Genomic DNA, 20438 nt, shown 5'->3' with positions numbered 1-20438 from the left:
AATGTATATCGTGTTACATTTGTGTACCTTTACAAAAAAATAGCTAAGAAGTCAATCGCGGCATTCAAGTTGAGCCCAACACATATTTTCCAGTTCTCTTAAATAAAGCGTGTATTGTGAATACTAATGTTTCGCGTAATCAAGTATAACAGTTACCTTTTCTGTGATTATTTATTAGGAATTAAGATATTCTTATTAAAAGATATATGAAAAGAACTTTTAACAAATTTCTCGAAAGTATGCGACATTTTGCATGAAAATGACGAAGTACATAATTAGTAAACACGTTAAATAAGTTGGTATTATAGTACTAACAAGCTTATGATCCTGTATCATTTGTTGACATCCGTTCTAAGTATACAAATAATGACCTCAATAATGCATTTAATTCAGTTTACTTCATTCCCGCCAAAATCGTCCTTTTGGCGCCGTCTTTTGACGTTGTCAGTGCTCTTCTGTATTGTGACGTTACCATGGACATTTGACGTTCTACACAATCAACAAGTTTTGTGTGTAGACGCCATAAATGTCCCTTTGGCAGCAAGGTTAAGGTAAGAAGGCAGACTTGTATGCTCTATGGTATTTTATTTTCTAGATAAATGGAAAGGGAATTAAAAAAAATATATATATTTAGTCTCCTCGCTTTGATTTATCAGCAACAGGTGTTGAAGTAAAGGTTTGTACTATATACTTAGGCATCGTTCGAATCAGTTGCGTAACACCTCGCGTAAGCCGTAACACACACACACAGATTGTTTATTGATATTTTGCGTGATATTATCCTATTCAGTGTTTCCTTTTTTTCATTTACAGCTCAAATGGTTATCTGTTGACTGTTTACAACAGTATGGAATTTGCTAAAATGCTATACTGTGCTACTGTTTTGATATTCGGATGTATTATGTTGTCGTCTGCTTGCAAACTTTCCCCAAAAACTATCCTGAGAGTCGAGAAAAAGTTGAAAGAAGAAATTAACGGTCAAGAAAAGCTGCTAAAAATAAATATAGCGAAGATACTTAGAAAAAATTTAGTCAAGAAAGGTATGGAAATAATATGAAACAAGTTTAAGAAATTAACCAAAGTCTAAAAATATCATTTCGCGATACCAAGGACGTATATTAGATGTCAGTTATACGTCCTTGGCCACACCTGGGACATAATATATTTGTATAATAGTCCCAGGCCATACAAATAAAAAGTTGTTGTTTGTGGAAGATTTTTCTGGTGGTTATATCGGTTAACTTATTCACAATCGATTTTATACTATTGTAGAAACACCGGTCTATTTTTTTTTAATAAGACACATGTCTACTTTTGAAGATTGTATGTTTTCTCTAAGTAAGTAAGTAAGTAAAAAAGTAAGTAAGTCAGTAATCTTTATTCAAAGTCGGGTTGCATATATCATAATGACAATGAACATGAGCTCTTAAGAGCTCTTTAACCGACTCTCTACTATATGTCTTTTTTCTTTTGGTTATTGCGCGAACACCTGAGGGTTCACGTATATATATTATAAATAAGAAGATGTGGTATGAGTGCCAATGAGACAACTCTCCATCCAAGTCACAATTGGTTGTTTTTGTAGTCTACTGTCTTTTCGGAATACATCTGTTTTTTTTTCTATGGCCACCTGCCGTCCTACGTATTATGTAATTGATCTAATGAATCATATTCATTAGCGTTTTACCACAGGCACTTGTCTCTGAAAAAAAAATTCCCATATACCTAAAATATAACAAGGTACTTAATTCGCATTTTTGAAAAATGACAATAGTATCAGAATTGATCGAGATTATGGGTAATGTTAACTGTGATATTACTGATAGGCTTGGACTAAGGATGTTACTTGTACTTTAATAGGTCAGGTTTAGGAATTTTTGTCAGATGTTCGGACTCCTTGGTTTTTTTCCTACGATACAGCGTAAAATATTTTGCCCCATAACACCCATTTTTCTTTCATATATGACTTCAATAGCTCATAAAAGGTCATTTACAAAATTTAAGCAGATTCTAGGTTTCTTTTCTTTCCATTTGAGACCCAAATAATGTAAAGCAAAATTTTGTCCTATGAAATATTGTCCCTTAAGACAATATTTCATGACAATGTATCATGAAATATTGTCCTCATCTATGAAACAATGTCCAGAGAAGGACAAATTTCTATTGTGCAATTTTTGTCTGTATATAGACAATATTTCACAGATGAATACTATGAAATTTTGGCCTTCTTTTACTTTAAGGGTCTCGACATTTTTGGATTTTACTTTAGGGGTCCCGCTCAATAAAAGTTTTTTTTTTGTAATAATATTAAACATTTACTTCTTTACCTGTTGTAAGTGTATCAAATTACATCCTCACATCCTTTAATTTGGTTTCTGATGTATAGATATTGAGATCGAGAGTTTATTTTGTAATAAAACAAATTGGGACCCCTAAAGTAAAAGAGTGCTATAATGCCTTCTTTTACTTTAGAGGTCCCGCAATTTTTGTATATTACCTAAGGAGGAACCCATAAAAGTGTTTTACTGTAATAATATAAAATACTTACTTCTTTACATGTTGTAAGTGTATCAAATTTTATATCCTCATATCCTTTTATTTGGTTTCTGTCGTATTTTTGTGATAAAAAATGTTGGACCCTTAAAGTAAAAGAGTTCTATAATGCCTTCTTTTACTTTAGGCGTCCCACAACCTACCGTATATATAGGTAATTTTGACGAGACCCCTAAAGTAAAAGAGTGCAATAATGCCTTCTTTTACTTTAGGCGTCCCACAACCTACCGTATATATAGGTAATTTTGATGAGACCCCTAAAGTAAAAGAGTGCAATAATGCCTTCTTTTACTTTAGGGGTCACACAACCTACCGTATATATAGGTAATTTTGATGAAACCCCTAAACTAAAAGAGGGCAATAATGCCTTCTTTTACTTTAGGGGTCCCACAACCTACGGTATATATAGGTAATTTTGATGGGACCCCTAAACTAAAAGAGTGCAATAATGCCTTCATTTACTTTAGGGGTCCCACAACCTACGGTATATATAGGTAATGTTGATGGGACCCCTAAACTAAAAGAGTGCAATAATGCCTTCATTTACTTTAGGGGTCCCACAACCTATATACATGCCAATACTATATAAACAATAAATACACCAGTATATACTATAACAACAGCACAATGCATTTAATATAAATACACTTTATATTGTGGGACCCTCCATTATTTAACAGTAATGTTGGGACCCCTAAAGTAAAAGAAGGCCGAAATGTTGTCCTGTTAAAAGGGAGGTTATATTTTGTGTGTATTGAGACACTATTTCATAGACAGATTGTAGTGAAATTTTGTCTCATGGAGAGGAGGTTATCAACATATATCATGTTGGATAATGATATCATTAAAGTGTGTTTTTTTTATTGATGATAACAAATAAACACATTACTATTTGAGTTACTCCTGAATCTCCAAAACGCTGTTGCAAAAAAATTTGTCAATCTAGTATTTGAACATAAATTAGTGATTGTCAGTACATTACTTAATATATTCATACAGTATGCAGTATACACTCTACAATTCTATCTATTAACCATTCATAAAGTATCCATGCAAAAATGAAACTAGCTTATGTTAAATGAATATTAGTTTGAAATATAAAATACTTACTTCACAAAATAATTTTAGATATTAATCTCATGTGTACTGTTTTTAATTTTGTAACAATTTGATTAAGAAATATTTTCATGAACAGTATTTCACAGTGAAAAATTGTCATGGACAGAATTTCACAGTGAAGTATTGTCATGGACAGAATCTCACAGTGAAATAATGTTAAAGACAGTATAATATTGTCATGGACACTATTTCATAGTCAGGGGCGGGTCCAGGTGAGGGCGTAATGGGCGTACGCACCCCCCCCCCCCCCCACTTAAAAAAAAAAAAAACTATCGTAATCTGCTAATTTATCATATTCATTAATTATTGTATGTTTTTTAGCAAAAAAAAAGGTTCAAAAATCTTTTCGCCTCCCTCCGCTCGGCGAAATATTTCATTCTCGCCCCCTCTTTCAAATATCCTAGAAACGCCCCTAATAGTGAAATATTGTCCAAAATGAAGCGACAAAATTTCATGGACTAGGACACTATTTCATAATGCAATATTATCCTGGACAGTATTTCATTATGAAATAGTGTCCACAGACAATATTTTTTATGAGATTTTGTCCGACGGACAATATTTCTTGGAGAACAATATTTTATGTTACAATAATACCAATGCAACTATAAGGTAAAAGTCCGAGTCTGACAGCCTTTTTCCGCCATTTAAAAAAAAATTAAATATCTCAAAAAGGAGCTGCATAACCTATAAATATTTTTAGCTTATTTTGTTCCTTAAGTTAACTAATGCTCTTCTGACTTATAGTATCAATTTTAAAATCTAGATTTTTATATTTCATTTAAGTACATCCTTAACCAACAGCACACCTTGCGGTCAAAAGGGGGATGAGCAAGGGCCTGAAAACAGTAATAACTAAGATTGAAATTGTTTTGAGATCTTCTTTCTTTAAACAGTCGGAAAGCTGACCCCGGTTTGACCCCATTTCTTAAAGCAACAATGGAAGTCATGTGATTACCATATATGGGCATTTTTTTACCAAAAAAAGGTGAAGCCCGTTTTTTGGAATTTGTAGTTTTTTGCATAAATTAAAACTAATTTGCTTTTAAGTGAACATTCTTGAGTATATATAAGAAATATATTGATCCACTCAATTATGGATTAAACTAGTTTTTTCTCTCAAAATGTGTCTTCAAAGTCTAGGTGTTGACCAAAAAAAATCGGTCACTGGAAATTAAAATCGTACTTTTCTTTCTTAACTTCTCGGGAAGCTATGCTGAATTTAAATTATGTTATGTAACATAACTTTGACTATGATATGTCAAATTTGTGCCACTTAATACGGTGTAATACGCAAATGTGCCACTTCGATATTTATATTTTGGTAAGTATTTAATTTATACTGCTGTAACCAAATTATTTCAACACAGAAATATATTTCTACTTTAATCATACAAGGGGTAGCCAAAATATTCATGAATAATGGATCAAGACAGGATTAAAATGATCAAATACAGGAACTCCTTTTCATTACTGATACCTGATCCTACCTTTTTCATTTAAACTCAAACGAGACCATAATGAAAGTATTCTGAATGTAAATTCTTCATCATTTGAAATAAAAGGAAATTAGTTTGCAATTCTTGTATGAACAAACTAAATGTAACAATAAATTTTGTCTCACTGATTCCATGAAGATTCTAATGAATGGACTCAAATTATAAAAAAAAAAAAACACTAAACCAATAAATAAATGGTTCTAATCATGAACTTGAAAATAGATAAGAACAAAAAAGACTGGGTCTAATATTTTTCTTCTTCTATTTAATTTTTTTTAACAATTATGCATTTTTATATTTATGTAAATTAAAGTATTTCAGAGCAGATTCTGAGTGCTAAGTCAACAATATTATGTTTTAGATCACAAGCCATAAGTAAGTCACACTTCATGTCAGTATGAACATGCTTTGAATAAGAGTGATTAAAATGCTAGTCTGAAAGAGATTGTTTTAAGTTCATATTTAGGACAAGACTTTTTCATTTACCTTTGGCAATTTTGCAAGATTACTTCATCACAAATTTTTTTATTATATTATAAACGATGAATGAGTTTCGGTTAAGGTTGTGTAAAGACAGTATACAATTTCCTTACCTTGTTTTAGTTAAGTCAAACAATTCACTGACTTAAAAGAGAATAATTAATCCAGTCAAATATTCACAACTGAACTCGCCATTGCTTTTTCAAACAAATACACTAAATGTGTGTACATTGTGTAAAGATGCAAGTTGACATCGATGTGTAAGATAAAAAAACTACAATGTCAAAAAATGTCTTTCGTTTGGAATTTAGTTCGAATGGGGTTTCCTAAGGGGTGATAGAACGTTAGACTTGATTTTTGTTTTAACTTTGAGATACTTATTATTAATTTTTTATATAGTTTGTATATTCTTTGTTTATCTGGAAAAAAAGAAGAAAAAAATAACAGACAATTTCGCATAATTCTTAAACGACGACCAAAGGCATTACGTTATTTTTAAAAGACGGACAATTTATAACATGTTTAAGTATTATTTTCTTTGATAATAATAACCATGCTTGAAAAATCGAAAGAAATCTCTTTCTGACCCTAATGGCAAGTAAGAAACAGAAAAAAGAAAAAATTCCAAATTGGCGCCAAATTATTTTTTCCGCGAAATTAACGCAATTTCAGAATGGCTGGTTTTAATATCAGTCCCATTGTTGTCTTAAGAAAGTAGCAACAACGGTCGTTTCTAAGGGCTTGCATTGCTTTCCGACTGTAAAAGCGCATACATTTTATTAATAATATTATAATCAACAATAATAATTTAGTTTATCCCCGGCTTAGTATATTTCTAGGATTTTGATTGGATAACGCACGTCGTTACAAAACCCATAGCCCCTGGGCGTTGCTAACCCATATACCCGGACGTTGCTATCCATTACCCCGCGGACGTCACGCGCGTTTTCCTTAGTTTCATTGTTGTTCTTTGTGAAATATAGAATTCTGTAGATTATTCATGATGTTTGTAATTAAATATGTAATCCACTAACGATGTTATCTTATTTTGTCGATCATTTGCACTCATTTTAGTAAATGCATCACTTGGCTGCCACACTGTCTATGAATGGGACTACTGACCTAGCTATGCAAATGACCCACGTTAACGTCACATCGTCTATGATGTAACTCTCACAACATTGAGCGCCAAATTCGACCCACTCTAATTTCTCTGTCTCCGTATTAAAAACTTCTTATATTTGAATACCTGTAGGGTTCTACCAAAGGTAGTACCCTACACCCCGTAAAAGATACGTCAAATTCCCAAATGTCAATAAAAGATTTTTAGAAAATGAAAAAAACGTTGCTTTCACGTTACACTTTGTGGTCGAATTTCTCTAAAAATCGACAGATTTGGACTAAGACCGGGGATAAATTCGTTATCTACGATCATATCCGTAGATATGGATATTTTAACACCCTTCAGTACCCTGTACACCCTTCGGCTTCGCCTCAGGGTGTACTTTGATACTTCAGGGTGTTAAAATATCCATATCTACGGATATGAACGTAGATAACTTATAATAAACAGTCGGAAAGCAAGCCCTTAGAAACGACCGTTGTTGCTATTTTCTTAAGACAACAATGGGACTGATGTTAAAGCCCGCCATTCTGAAATTGCGTTAATTTCGCGGAAAAAATTAATTGGCGGCAATTTGGAAAATTTTCTATTTTCTGTTTTTACTTGCCACTGGAGTCAGAAATAGATGTCTTTCTATCTTTTAAGCATGTGTCTGATTATTAAAGAAAACTGAGACTACTATAACACATATGTTGTATATAGTAGTCTCAGAAGAAAATTATACCCAAATTAGCCGTCCTTTAACAAATACGGTAAAATGTAGTCTTTTAGTTTTTTCTTCTTTTTTCACAGATAAACAAAGATTATAACGTTATATATAATCTATAAAAAAAAAAATACGTATCTCAAAGTTTTAAAAATATTTATGTCACCCCTTAGGAAACCCCGTTTGAACTAAATTCCGAAAGAAATACATTTTTTGACATTGCAGTTTTTTGGTCTTACACATCGATGTCAACATGCATCTGAACAGTCAGAATGTACACACATTTAGTGTGCTTGTTTGAAAAAGCAATGGCGAGTTCAGCTGTGAATTTGACTGGATTAATTATTCTCTTTAAGTGAAATGTTTGACGTTACCTAAAACTATAAGGTAAGGAAATGTTAAACTGTCTGTGCAACCTTGAATTTACGATGGCTAGAAAAATATTATTCATTGTTGATTTTATTTTTTTATGATGAAGGAATCCTGTAAAAATAAATGCAAATATTACATGTACAATGAAAACATAAAAGTCTTGTCCTTTAAACTGAAAACAATCTCTTTCCGACTTGCATTTTAATCACCCTTATTCAAAGCATTTTCATCATTACATGAAGTGTAACTTACTTGTGATATAAAACACAATTATTGACTTAGCACTCAGAAACTGCACTGAAATACTTTTAATATGCAGTTTTTTTTTTAATAGAAGAAGAAAATATGAGATTAAATCTTTCTCGTTGTTATTTATTCGCAAGTTCATGATTATAAACCTTTTAATAATTATCCATTGGTTTAGGCTTTTTTTTATAAGTTGAGTCAGAGACATATATGTCTCTGGTTGAGTCCATTCAGTAGAACCTGTAATCTTTATGGAATCCAGGAGACAAAATTTATTGTTATATTTATAATTCAATATAATTATACACAGATTTTAAACCAATTTCCTTTTATTTCAAATTATGGAGAATTTATATTGAGAATACTTAGATTCTTATTTCTTTTTAATGTATAAATTGTATATGAAAAAGGTAGGATCAGGTAACAGTATTGAAAGAGAATTCAACATTTCAACCCTGTCTAGATCCAGTTTTATGCATATTTAGGCTAGCCCTGGCCTTTAAGTAGTAAAAATTTATTTCTTTGTTGATATTATTTGGTTACAGCAGTAAAAATATTTACCAGAATACTAAAGTAACTCATGGAATAATGTATTTTGAAATTTACTGTAATGATTAAAGCCCTATTTTAGTTCTGAAACTGTCACGTTTAAAAATGATAAAATGTGTTTACCTAATTGTTTTACATATGTCTGTAGTATCAAAATATATTTAGTAAAAATATAATTAATTATTTTAATAATATTCACTTGTAAATAACAGCATATATGGTGCTTAATATATGAAAAGTACAAATAAGTTTGTTCATGAAAAAGTGTCAACAAAGGGACGTAACTCGTAAATTACTATCGGAACCGCTTCGTCAGAAATATCGACACATCGAAGTGGCACATTTGCGTATTACAGCGTATTAAGTGGCAAAAATTTGACACGGGCTAGTTCATAAAAAGCCTCATCACATATTTTAAATTCAGCATAGGTTCCCCAGAAGTTAAGAAAGAAATTTCAACTGATGTGTTGAAAAAAATTGACACGACGAGTGACGACCTGGGGTTTGAAGGCTTCGTTTTCTAATTCAGTACGCTTAATCAAAACAATTTGTATGTAAGAACTTTTAAAAAGTATACACAATTCGCATTTGTATCGTACAGCATGATTCGATTTCAATTACTATGACTTTTTGGAGGAAACAGACTCGTTTTAGTTGAAGAAAAAACGACCCAAAAAATGCCCAAATATGGTAGTCACATGACTTCCATCGTTGCTTTAAGAAATGGGGTCAAACCGGGGTCAGCTTTCCGACTGTAAAATGCAATTATTAGTAACATATAATTCATATAATTTAGCAACTTAAATGAGCATTAAATACATTTTACTTAATGACATGTATTCCATAGAGAATATCATGGCTTTTTCAATATCACGCCTGTATCAACCCGAGACACCAATATAATCACAAGAGCTCTGCTCGAGGGATTATATTGGTTGAGGGTTGATACAGAGTGTGATATTGAAAAAGCCATATCATATACACTTTACTATATACATGTACCTCAAGTACAACTAATTTAGATGTTTTTTCACGTGGAATGACGTAAAACATATAGAGTGGGTGGCGCATATTCGCCATGGACACATTTTCGCCGTTTTGCTATTTCTTCTGTAAATTTTTTGTGCCTTTACCCAATACTTACCTAAATAGATGGTAAAGGCTGTTTGTAATGTTACAACTGTTGATATTCCTCTTTATCCCATTTCCAAGGTTATTCGAACATATGAAGAAATACGCAGGTGTTTTTAAACGATTTTGGAAATTATGTAATATTTATATGGCAATCATGCGCAGTCTTAACGTAAATATTTGTGAGAAAAATCGTATAGTAATGATCTCTCAAGCTAATTTATGTTATTGCAAACATTCGTTTTAATAATATACCAGGATAATGGGGGTGGTCATATCATACATTGCGGCGAAAATGTGTCCCCCATAGTACACGCACAACTTGATTTCCTCTTGAGTGGCGTTTGTTTTTAGAACATTTAACCAATGTTTTGAAGATGATTCCTTTATCAAACATTTTTTTCATATATATAGTAAAATTTCTGAAACCTACATAAAAAGTTCCAAATATTCGAATGTAGGTCGGATGTAAGTGGGAATGTACGAATTATGCGGGAATATGGGTCACTCACTCTATAAGGGGTTTGATAAAGCCCGTTTAACCGTGACTGATATCGATTACGTGACGTCATACAGATTAGGGGTTTGATAAAGCCTTTGCAACCGTGACTGATATCTATATCATCACGGTTGGCTGATACAGCATAATTGCCATCGATTGTATTACACATACAATTTGCTTGTATTTACTATTAAGTATATAATAAATCTAATTATCACAACGTTGTGCAGCTACCTACCAAGAATGTTTTTAGAGAAAACAAATCTCAATGCCGTAAAAATCGCTTTCGAGCTCCGTAAATATCGGTGAAATCCTACAATAAAAGGTCTGCTCCTAGATTAAAATACGAATTTGTGTTACAAACTGCTGCTGAAATATGTACATTGTATGAAAATAATCGATAAACGTGTTTTAAAAGTACACAAGATAAAATAAATCAAACGCATGCACTGCTCGTGAACTCAGATCAAAACATCAATAACCTACAGTGACAAAAGAAATACGTTATGTGTTATTCCGTCGATATACATGCTGTCTGTCCAACATCTCCACCTAAAAAGGATAGAAATATGCCAAGTTTTCGCTAATATGAACGAGCCTCGTGACGTCACAATCTGGCGCGAGAGACGCGCGCGGGACCTGAAATAGAATAAAAACTTTCCAATCTAAATATAGAAATTTAACCAATACAAGAATGTGGACCCTTGTGTGAAAATGAGAACGGGGGTCCCGCCCCTCTTTTTATTTAGAAAAGGGGGGGGAGGTCATTAAACCTGTTTCTTTATTTTACTCGTGTTTTTTTTTTTCTCCCTTTGTAATATGAACAATTGACTGGTAGACATTACAGTAAGACAGTCATTGACCAAATTAAACAAACAAAGCACGCAAACAAGCAAGCAAAAACAAACAAACAAACAAACAATCATGTTTCGAAAGGGGAAAGACCGTTTACAATTGCTTTTTTAAAGTAATTGATTTATATTTCTATATTGATTTTCTATTTGTTTATACTGGAAAGATATTATCTAGCATGAACATCAAATCAAGAATATCAGTTACCGTATATAAACATGATATGAAACTGATTTTCTTTTTAAAGTCGAAAATTAAATATTGTGTCAGTAGTTTCTTTTTATGGAACTGTATATATTTTATTTTATCCTGCAATCAGCTAACTATTGTACAAATAACAGGTACACAAATAAATTTTTGCTTTATTTGTACTTGTACAAATAAAGTCTCCTGTTACCCCCGCTTCCATGTTGAGCAAGCGGTAATGTGGATATTTCTTTTTGCGTACCAGTTCATTTTGGGGTCCTCTTCGCGGTCCGCGTTTAAACTATATCGATTTCTTTGAAAAATTAGAGACAATGATTTAGATTTTAACAACTAAAGTTTCAAGTGTTGGGTGTAAATTTCAGGATAAAAACAATATATGTACATTGTCGGAAAATATACAATTTATTTGTACTCGCTACGAAACAGGAGAAAAGCTCGGCGAGCCTCGATTTTCGTCCTGTTTCTAAAGCTCATACAAATAAATTGTATATTTTCCGACAATGTACATATATTGTATATAAACCTTCAGTTGGACAGCAAATCTCATAATGGCGTCGATTTTATTATTCTGGTCACGTGATTTTCAGTTAAAAAAATAACATTTTTTAGCAACGGCAATGACGCCACGAAATCGACGGCGTAAAGATATTTTAAGTATTTACCATGCTCAAACAAATATATCATTTGATACGACAGATTGCAAACTTTCACTACGTTAAGAATGAAATGTAGAATTTCCTTGATTATTTGATTGGCAAAGATGAAAAAACGTGCCGCGGCCGTGACACATCTCAGTAAATAAATGTAAATTGAAATGACACACGGAATGGTAACGTATTTTCCTTTAGAGGGATGATACCTCCTGATATTATGAACATATTACCAAAACTCGTCAGGTAAACCGGCCGTGTGTCAATTCAACAGGTCCAAAATAAGCAACCGGCCAAAGGGAGATAACTCGAATGATAACGCGTTCAAAGAACGGCTGATCAGAAACGAGTGGAAATAAGCATTTCGCTCAATTTTAGTAAGGGAAACAGTGTTTATGGGGCATAATATCCAATAATTTATTTTTCCTAGGTAAACCAGGCCTGTGTCAATTCGTCCCGAGCTGAAAATTTGTCAATGACAGTTGAAGTTGAAAATGGCGGTTCCGAAGACTGAAAATTAAAATGACTTGGATTTCTTTTTCAACGATACATTACTTTGACTTCTGATTTTTTTCAAATAATTTTAAAACTTATGATATCATGTGAAGCGCTCATGATACGTTTGGTTTCTTAAAATTTCACAAATTCCCGATTTCCTACCGGGTTGTCTTCCGCGGGAAATTATTTTTCTGCGCAGCGACATCTGTTGACGGCTTTCTCAGAAATTATCTCCACTTGATTCTCGGATAATAAATCCGGGGTTTTAACGGACAAGTCAGGGATTTGCTGTCCGGCTGTTCGGAATTTCAAAATGAAAATAAAAAAAATCCATCGTTTTAGTATAAGCTTTAATTTATCGTGTATGTGTGTGTTTATAATTTACTTACTTTTTGTGATCACGACCCATATCAACATTGAATTTCATTTTTTAAGTCTCTGACCTGTGCCGTTTTCCAGTGCTTATAAGTCAGGCCCCGTATTCACCAAAGATACGATACAACATGTCGTATCGTAATTATTTATCGTAAATATACGACATGCATAAGACATGTCGTAATTTGTATTCTCCAACGTTGTCGTAGTACTGTTGCAAGTTTCTCGCAGTTGCTAATGTCGTAAATCTACAGAACAATCATTTTACGTAACAGAGGAGGATTTTGTTCAGCAAGTGCCCGATATGAAATCCAAATTGAATGTTAATTCAAAGGCTTCCAATATATAACATCATATTGAATTCACTCGGACTTGGGATCACATATGTGACCCACAGTGACGATCCCAGGCTTATGAAGATATATAGTTTCAGAATACCGTTATTTTTTTTTATATCAAATTATACATCTGTATGGGACATACGAGTTCATTTCTATACCGTGTGAATGCTTTTAATGATTATATTTCAAACATTATCGCTAAACATGAAAATCATTCTTATCCAGTAAGATAAAGCTGTGGCATTCTGTATATTTTGCGTCTTTACATGTACTTATATGACCAAAAAAAGTTTAAAAAAATTTATAATTTAGTACACTGCTCATCACATTTTGTCTTATAAATAAAATAAATAAGAACCATTAATGCCAAACTACAAAATTATTTCCAAATATTTTCTGTTTGTATCTTCCATGATGTTCAACAATTTAATATTACACGTACATGTACCATTCATGTGATATTGTGTAGCAGGAAATTTGTAATCAAATTGCGTAAATCAAATAAGAATTACGATTTTACAAGAGGTAACTTTGTATGCTATCTCTACTTCAATTAATTTTGAGAATTGATCATGCCGTATATTGTAAATGTTCGAAGATAAAAGCTTTTCTGTCGATTTACCTCCACCAGAAACGCATAATCCCCAAATTTGTGAGTCCAATCTCAAGCATTATAATTTTCGATAGTTTGTTGTCTATATCAAAATAAGAAGATGTGGTATGATTGTGAATGAGACAACTCTCCAACAGAGAGCAAATGACATAGGAGTTAGCAACTATAGGTCACTGTACCGTCTTCAACAATGAGCAAAACACATACCGCACAAGTAAGCAAGCTATGGAAGGCCCCGAAATGACAAATGTAAAACAATTCAAACAGGAAAACTAACAACCTAATTTATGTTAAAAACACTAAACGAAAAACAAATATAATATTTGGGTGTTGACATGAATTTTCATTAATAAGATATTAAATGTTTACAAAACTTTGAACATTTCGAAATACTATGTAGTTTCTACCTTAGGAATAGATTACCCTAGCTGAATTTGACCAATATTCCTGGGTCTTAAATACTATTCATACATCGTACTCTATTTGATTTTTTTTACTTCCAGCGTCACTGATGAGTCTTTTGAAGACGAAAAGCGCATCTGGCGTTCCAAATTTTAATCCTGGTATATATGATGTGTTATATATAACAAACGAAATCCACTGAATTACAGTCTCCTGTCTTGGTCCAGGAAACTAATAGATAAATATTCATAAATTGGTCCTAGTAGTTACTTTTTTTATTATTATTTTGCCTTACCAATGAAATATTTAACTCTGAATGCATTTACCGTATGAGGAACAAATAAGAATACAGTTATACCAATCTTACGATTCTATGGTAACCCGTTATAGTATTTGAATTAGATAAAAAGAAAATCTGATCTTATCCTGTTACCAGTACACCTTTTTATTTATATTTGTTGCACTAATAATTATTTCATGATAACTTATTATTTTTCCTTTATTTCACTTATAAATAAAAAGAGTTCTGGTAACAGAATAAAATCAGATTGTTTATTTTTTTTATCTAATTCATATACTATAACCATAGAATCGTAAGATTGGTATAACTGTATTCTTATTTGTTCCTCATACGGTAAATACATTCAGAGTTAAATATTTCATTGGTAAGGCAAAATAATAATAAAAAAAGTAACTACTAGGACCAATTTATGAATATTTATCTATTAGTTTCCTGGACCAAGACAGGAGACTGTAATTCAGTGGAATTAGATAAAAAAAATAAACAATCTGATTTTATTCTGTTACCAGAACTCTTTTTATTTATAAGTGAAATAAAGGAAAAATAATAAGTTATCATGAAATAATTATTAGTGCAACAAATATAAATAAAAAGGTGTACTGGTAACAGGATAAGATCAGATTTTCTTTTTATCTAATTCAAATACTATAACGGGTTACCATAGTCTATAGAATCGTAAGATTGGTATAACTGTATTCTTATTTGTTCCTCATACGGTAAATACATTCAGAGTTAAATATTTCATTGGTAAGGCAAAATAATAATAAAAAAAGTAACTACTAGGACCAATTTATGAATATTTATTTATTAGTCTCATATACATGTGTGCCTGTCTCAAGACATTATCAATTCTCAAAATTAATTGAAGTAGAGAAAGCATACAAAGTTACCTCATGTAAAATCGTAATTCTTATTTGATTTACGCAATTTGATTACAAATTTCCTGCTATTCACGCAAGCGACAAATATCACATGAATAATAAGTTATCATGAAATAATTATTAGTGCAACAAATATAAATAAAAAGGGTACTGGTAACAGGATAAAATCAGATTGTTTTTTTTTTTTTTTATCTAATTCATATACTATACGTGTTATTCTTCTTACGACTGCTATTAAGTGTATTACAATATTTCCAACTTTTGTATCAGCAACTGCTCCTTAACCGCTTGATATAATTTTTGGGTTAACTTTGGGATTGCATAAATATCTGCACACTGTACATAGTCCATTTCTAACTCCCGGAATCTTTAACATATAATGCCATTGTGCACCCTCTATATTGTTTTTAGTCCGAATTATTTTTGGGGTTTCTCTTACCAAAACATGGAGCTTGCCATTGTTTTTTTCGGATACCTGTATGTATCCGGAACTCATCCCATTTTGTTTATTTACGTAAATCATTCAAGACGAAAAAAAATTATTGTTTCTGGGAATTTTTCGTTTGGGAATATTCAGCTCCCCATTAAATCCACTTTGGTGTTTAAGAATGTTCCATACCGATATCTGCTTATGTCAAGTTGTTCTCTGTTTAAGGTGTACTTCCACAATAGAGACATACTCATAATTACAATTTTATGCCTTGGGAGCCTGCATCTATACAAAGGGAATAATCGGCCTTTCATAGGGGTAAGAACTATGCACAAATTCTCTTGTTCGTCTAATGAATCTTTCATTTTCTCTTATATTAGCGATGCCTCCATTTTTACGATCACAATTGCGAGTTACGACAGGCTTCGAGCAGTCGTAAGTGTATTACAATATTTACAACACATCGCATCGTAAGTTTCTTTCGTGAATACAAATTACAACTTACGATATCGTAAACCTTACCTTACGACAGTCGTAACGTTGCGATAGTTTTGTGAATACGGGGCCAGTGTAGGGACATTTGCAACAAGGTATATAAGATACTTCCAAGACCGTATCTGTTTTCTATTTTAGAGTTGTGGAAACAAAGGTGCATAGCAGTTCTTACAAGCTTTTAGTTAGGCGGCCAGTTAACCCAACTCAAACACTCTCCGACTATCACGCCATGCTACTCGGACAAAAAATTTCATGTACAATAATTACGCTTTTTGATAAATGTTGATAAAGTGCATCAAGTACAGTTACACCGTAATTGTCTGTTTTTTCGACGATGCGGAATCTCCCGACATCTTGAAAATATTTTTTTCTGGTGTAAGGGAGATAACTCTCATAACAACGAACGTAATTTTCCCGTTTTCCTGAAGAGGTGCTGATTTTACGTACCTCTCACCTTAAGACTTTATCTTTTGAATATGTGATTTTTTTTATCTCTTTTTTTTCTATGTTAGAATTTCTTCTAATAAAAAGAAATAAATGACTTTATCATTTACTTAGAGTAAATAAATCATAATTTTTACAGTATGATAATAGCATTAAATTTACGTGAATTCCATATTTTCCGAAATTGAGTGTAGCGGGCTGATATGAAAAATTCATCAACTGCTTCTGGTTTTATCATATACTTAGAGTAAATAACTTATAATTTTTACAGTTTGATCATAGCATTAAATTTACGTGAATTCCATATTTTCCGAAATGGTGTTTAGCGGGCTGATATGAAAAATTTATCACATGCTTCCGACTATTATCACATGCCTTTCTGTAACGTTATCGCATGGCATTCTGGCGTTACTCGGCAAATTCCGGAAATTACACTTCAATGGTACGTTTTCAGTGAAAAGGACATAACAAAGTAGGGTACAAAACAATTATTAGGAAACAGGAAGATATATAATGTAAAATGCAAAAAAAACCAAAAAAAACAAAAAACAAATGATACAATTAATGCATTTTTCAAAGTTTCCAGCATAATTTAGAAAGTTACTTTACAAATGTTGACTTTTCCAAATAGTATTCATTATGTTTTGTTAAATCTTTATTTATCGTCAATATAGAAATATATTATACTATTGGGTTTTTTTCCTCTGTTGAGGCATATGATAGAAAGATTTCATAACGGATGCATTGCATTTGGTGTCCGACGTCCGTAAACTTTAAATTTCACTTTTTGAACTTCTAATTGAGAACCACATAAAACGATCAATTATTCAACTGTTATTTTTCTCCATTGTTGAAGCATATGATAAAAAGATCATAACATGTCATTTTTCATGTTATAGTCTGATATTATCGCAGGCCTTTCCGTAACGTTATCGCATGGTATTCCGACGTTACTCGGCATATCCTCAATGTCAATGGTACGTTTTCAGTTAAAAAAAAAACGAAGTAGGGTACAAAACAAATATCAGGAAAATATGTTATGTAAAATGCAAAACAAATGATACAATAAATGCATTTTTCCAAGTTTCCAGAATATTTTAGCAAGTAACATTACAAACATGACAAATGTTGACTTTTCCAAACAGTGTTCATTATGTTTTGTTGATTTTTTTTATCGTCAATACAAATATACATCATACTGTTGTTTTTCTCCTCTGTTGATGCATATGCTAGAAAAATTTCATACAGGATGTATTACATTTGGCGTTCGTCTGTAAACTTTTCACTTTTTGAACTTCTACTTGAGAACCACTTAAAAGGATCAATATATTAAACTGTTATTATTCTCTATTGTTGAAGCATATGATAAAAAGACCTTATTATACACTTAGTAGTAAATACAGGTAAATTGTATACATGTGTAATACAATTGAAGATAACCGTGCTGTATCAGCCATCCGTGATGTTATCGATATCAGTCACGATTGCAAAGACTTTATCAAACCCCTAATCTGTATGGCGTCAGGTTATCGATATAAGTCACGTTTAAACGGGCTTTACCAAACCCCTTATATGTATAACGTCATGTCTCGTGAAAAATACATAAGAGAGATTAGTTGTACTTGATGTACATATATATAATAAAGTGTATATGATATGGCTTTTTCAATATCACACACCATATCAACCCTTAACCAATATAACTTCCCTCGAGCAGAGCTCTCGTGATTATCTTGGTGTCTCGGGTTGATACAGGTGTGATATTGAAAAAGCTATATGATATTATCTATATAACATGTCATTTTTTTCATATCAGATGCATTATCAGCCTTCGGCTCTTAGGCTGACATTGAACCTTGGGGTGATAATACATCTGATATGAACAATGCTATGTAATAATCTGATAATATGATATAAGGGACTAGATGATTAATAAAAGGATAATCTTACTATTTTTTTGTAAAAGAAAATAAAAAATGGATATTGAACTTTTGTTTTGTGTATCTTCTGTAATGATATAAAAGTGATATAAAAAATTTTGTACTTGCAAACTCAGGTTTTGAACATGTCAGCTTATGTGGAACACATAGGTTTTAAGGCATTGAACAAGATGACTCAAACCAGTAGACTCCTATCATTTTCCTGATTACATATGGATAAAAGTGTTATTTTTCAATGATATCTCCTGTTTCATAAATCTTTAAACTTAGATCATAAAAAAATGATAAAAAAACTGTAATAGAACGCCAAGTCGCAACCTTTCCTCCCAGCCCCGAGGTAAAGAAAACTCAATACGTACACTGATTTGACAATCCCGATGTATCGAAGCCGGTCATAATTTTTACTGCACAAGATGAGGATTTTTTTACAAATTTAAAATGTCTCTTTTAGGATCAAATCCAAAGGACTTTTATATAGAGTTTGAAAGTCAGCATCCAAGTTAACACTTCAATAACTTCTTTATAAATGAGTTCAATCCTATAATTATTCTCGACATTTTTTAAAATTTTTGTGCCAAATGTACAGAAGTAAAGGGCGTGCGTCCGTTAGTCTGCTCAGTGTCATGTTAAAATTTGTAATAAAGGTTATTTACCATGAAGTTTGGTTACATGTAAATTATGATTTGATCTTTCGAATTATTTACAAAATTACTGTTTTGTCCCCAATTTAATGGTTCACAGAACATAGAAATGTGGTAGTGCGAAATAAGTACATTCTCAGGTGATGGTTTTTGGTTAAGTAGATTCCCTCAGCACATGTGAAAATGAACTATTCGTGTTGTCAAGACCTACAAACTTAGTCCATTTTGAACTAGTTCACAGGGTAACAGTCATTATTCCCGAATCGATACGAGTTGAAGAGTCTTCGTTCTAGTAAGATGTGTGCTTTGGGCAAAGCGGAAAATAATAAAATCAAGTTTTTTTGTTAACCCCAAAGGGATTATGTTTTTTTTTTGCAAGTAAAAAGCGAGTATACGTTATGGTGGTGGTACCGACAACTATGTAGCTGGTATTTTCTAAACAATGCCCGTAATATAAAAAGTTCCTCTACGTTTACACCAGTTGAATGTATTTATCGTACACATACATGTCTTACAGGATTAAAAATTCCGCTGCATGTGTATTCTTCTTGCTTTTATTCTTTATGTAGTTTTTAAAATGCATACATAGAAAGACCAATCCCTATATGTTAACTTTGTCCCTCACTCTCTCTGTTTTTTTTTTGTTTTTTTTTTTGTGATAACGACGTGGATGCACGTGCTGCCGTGCCTCCGGGTAGCTACGCTCCTGTTTCAACGTGAAATCGACCAAATGTTTACACATATTGAATAAGAGGCAAACAAAATATTCTGTAATGACCCAATCACGTTTAAGGATGTTCGCTACTCTGTTTTAGCAAAATAACAAGCTTTTTAAAAGACTGTTATAAATTGATAGTATGTGAATAAAGGGACTTTAAAAGCAGAAAAAAATGAAGGGTACGTGTGCTTGTTTTTGAGATATAAGCTTTTGAAAATTTGGCGGGAATGATTCTCTATAGTTTTTCATACATTTAACCTTTTTTCTTTCAAAAACTATGAAAAAATAACAAGGATTTTATCATATTTTGAAATAAACTGTTATCACAGAGATATGTCTCGTTTTTTTGTAATTTTGATTATGCAAATGT

At 32.1% G+C, this 20438-nt stretch overlaps 1 long non-coding RNA gene across 1 annotated transcript in view; it reads left to right on the top strand.

Moving 5' to 3' along the window:
• Positions 1-461: 461 nt before the first annotated feature.
• The window catches only part of LOC127718458 (uncharacterized), an 80127-nt gene continuing 60150 nt past the window's right edge, over positions 462-20438 (top strand). Inside the window, exons 1-2 of the long non-coding RNA XR_007989841.1 lie at positions 462-551; positions 814-1040. This is a non-coding gene — a long non-coding RNA (uncharacterized LOC127718458). The remainder of the gene's footprint in view (positions 552-813; positions 1041-20438) is intronic.

This window comes from Mytilus californianus, unplaced genomic scaffold (assembly GCF_021869535.1).
Source record: "Mytilus californianus isolate M0D057914Y unplaced genomic scaffold, xbMytCali1.0.p SCAF_10, whole genome shotgun sequence".
Taxonomy (NCBI): Eukaryota; Metazoa; Mollusca; class Bivalvia; order Mytilida; family Mytilidae; genus Mytilus; species Mytilus californianus.
This window is presented reverse-complemented; position numbering and strand designations above follow the sequence as displayed.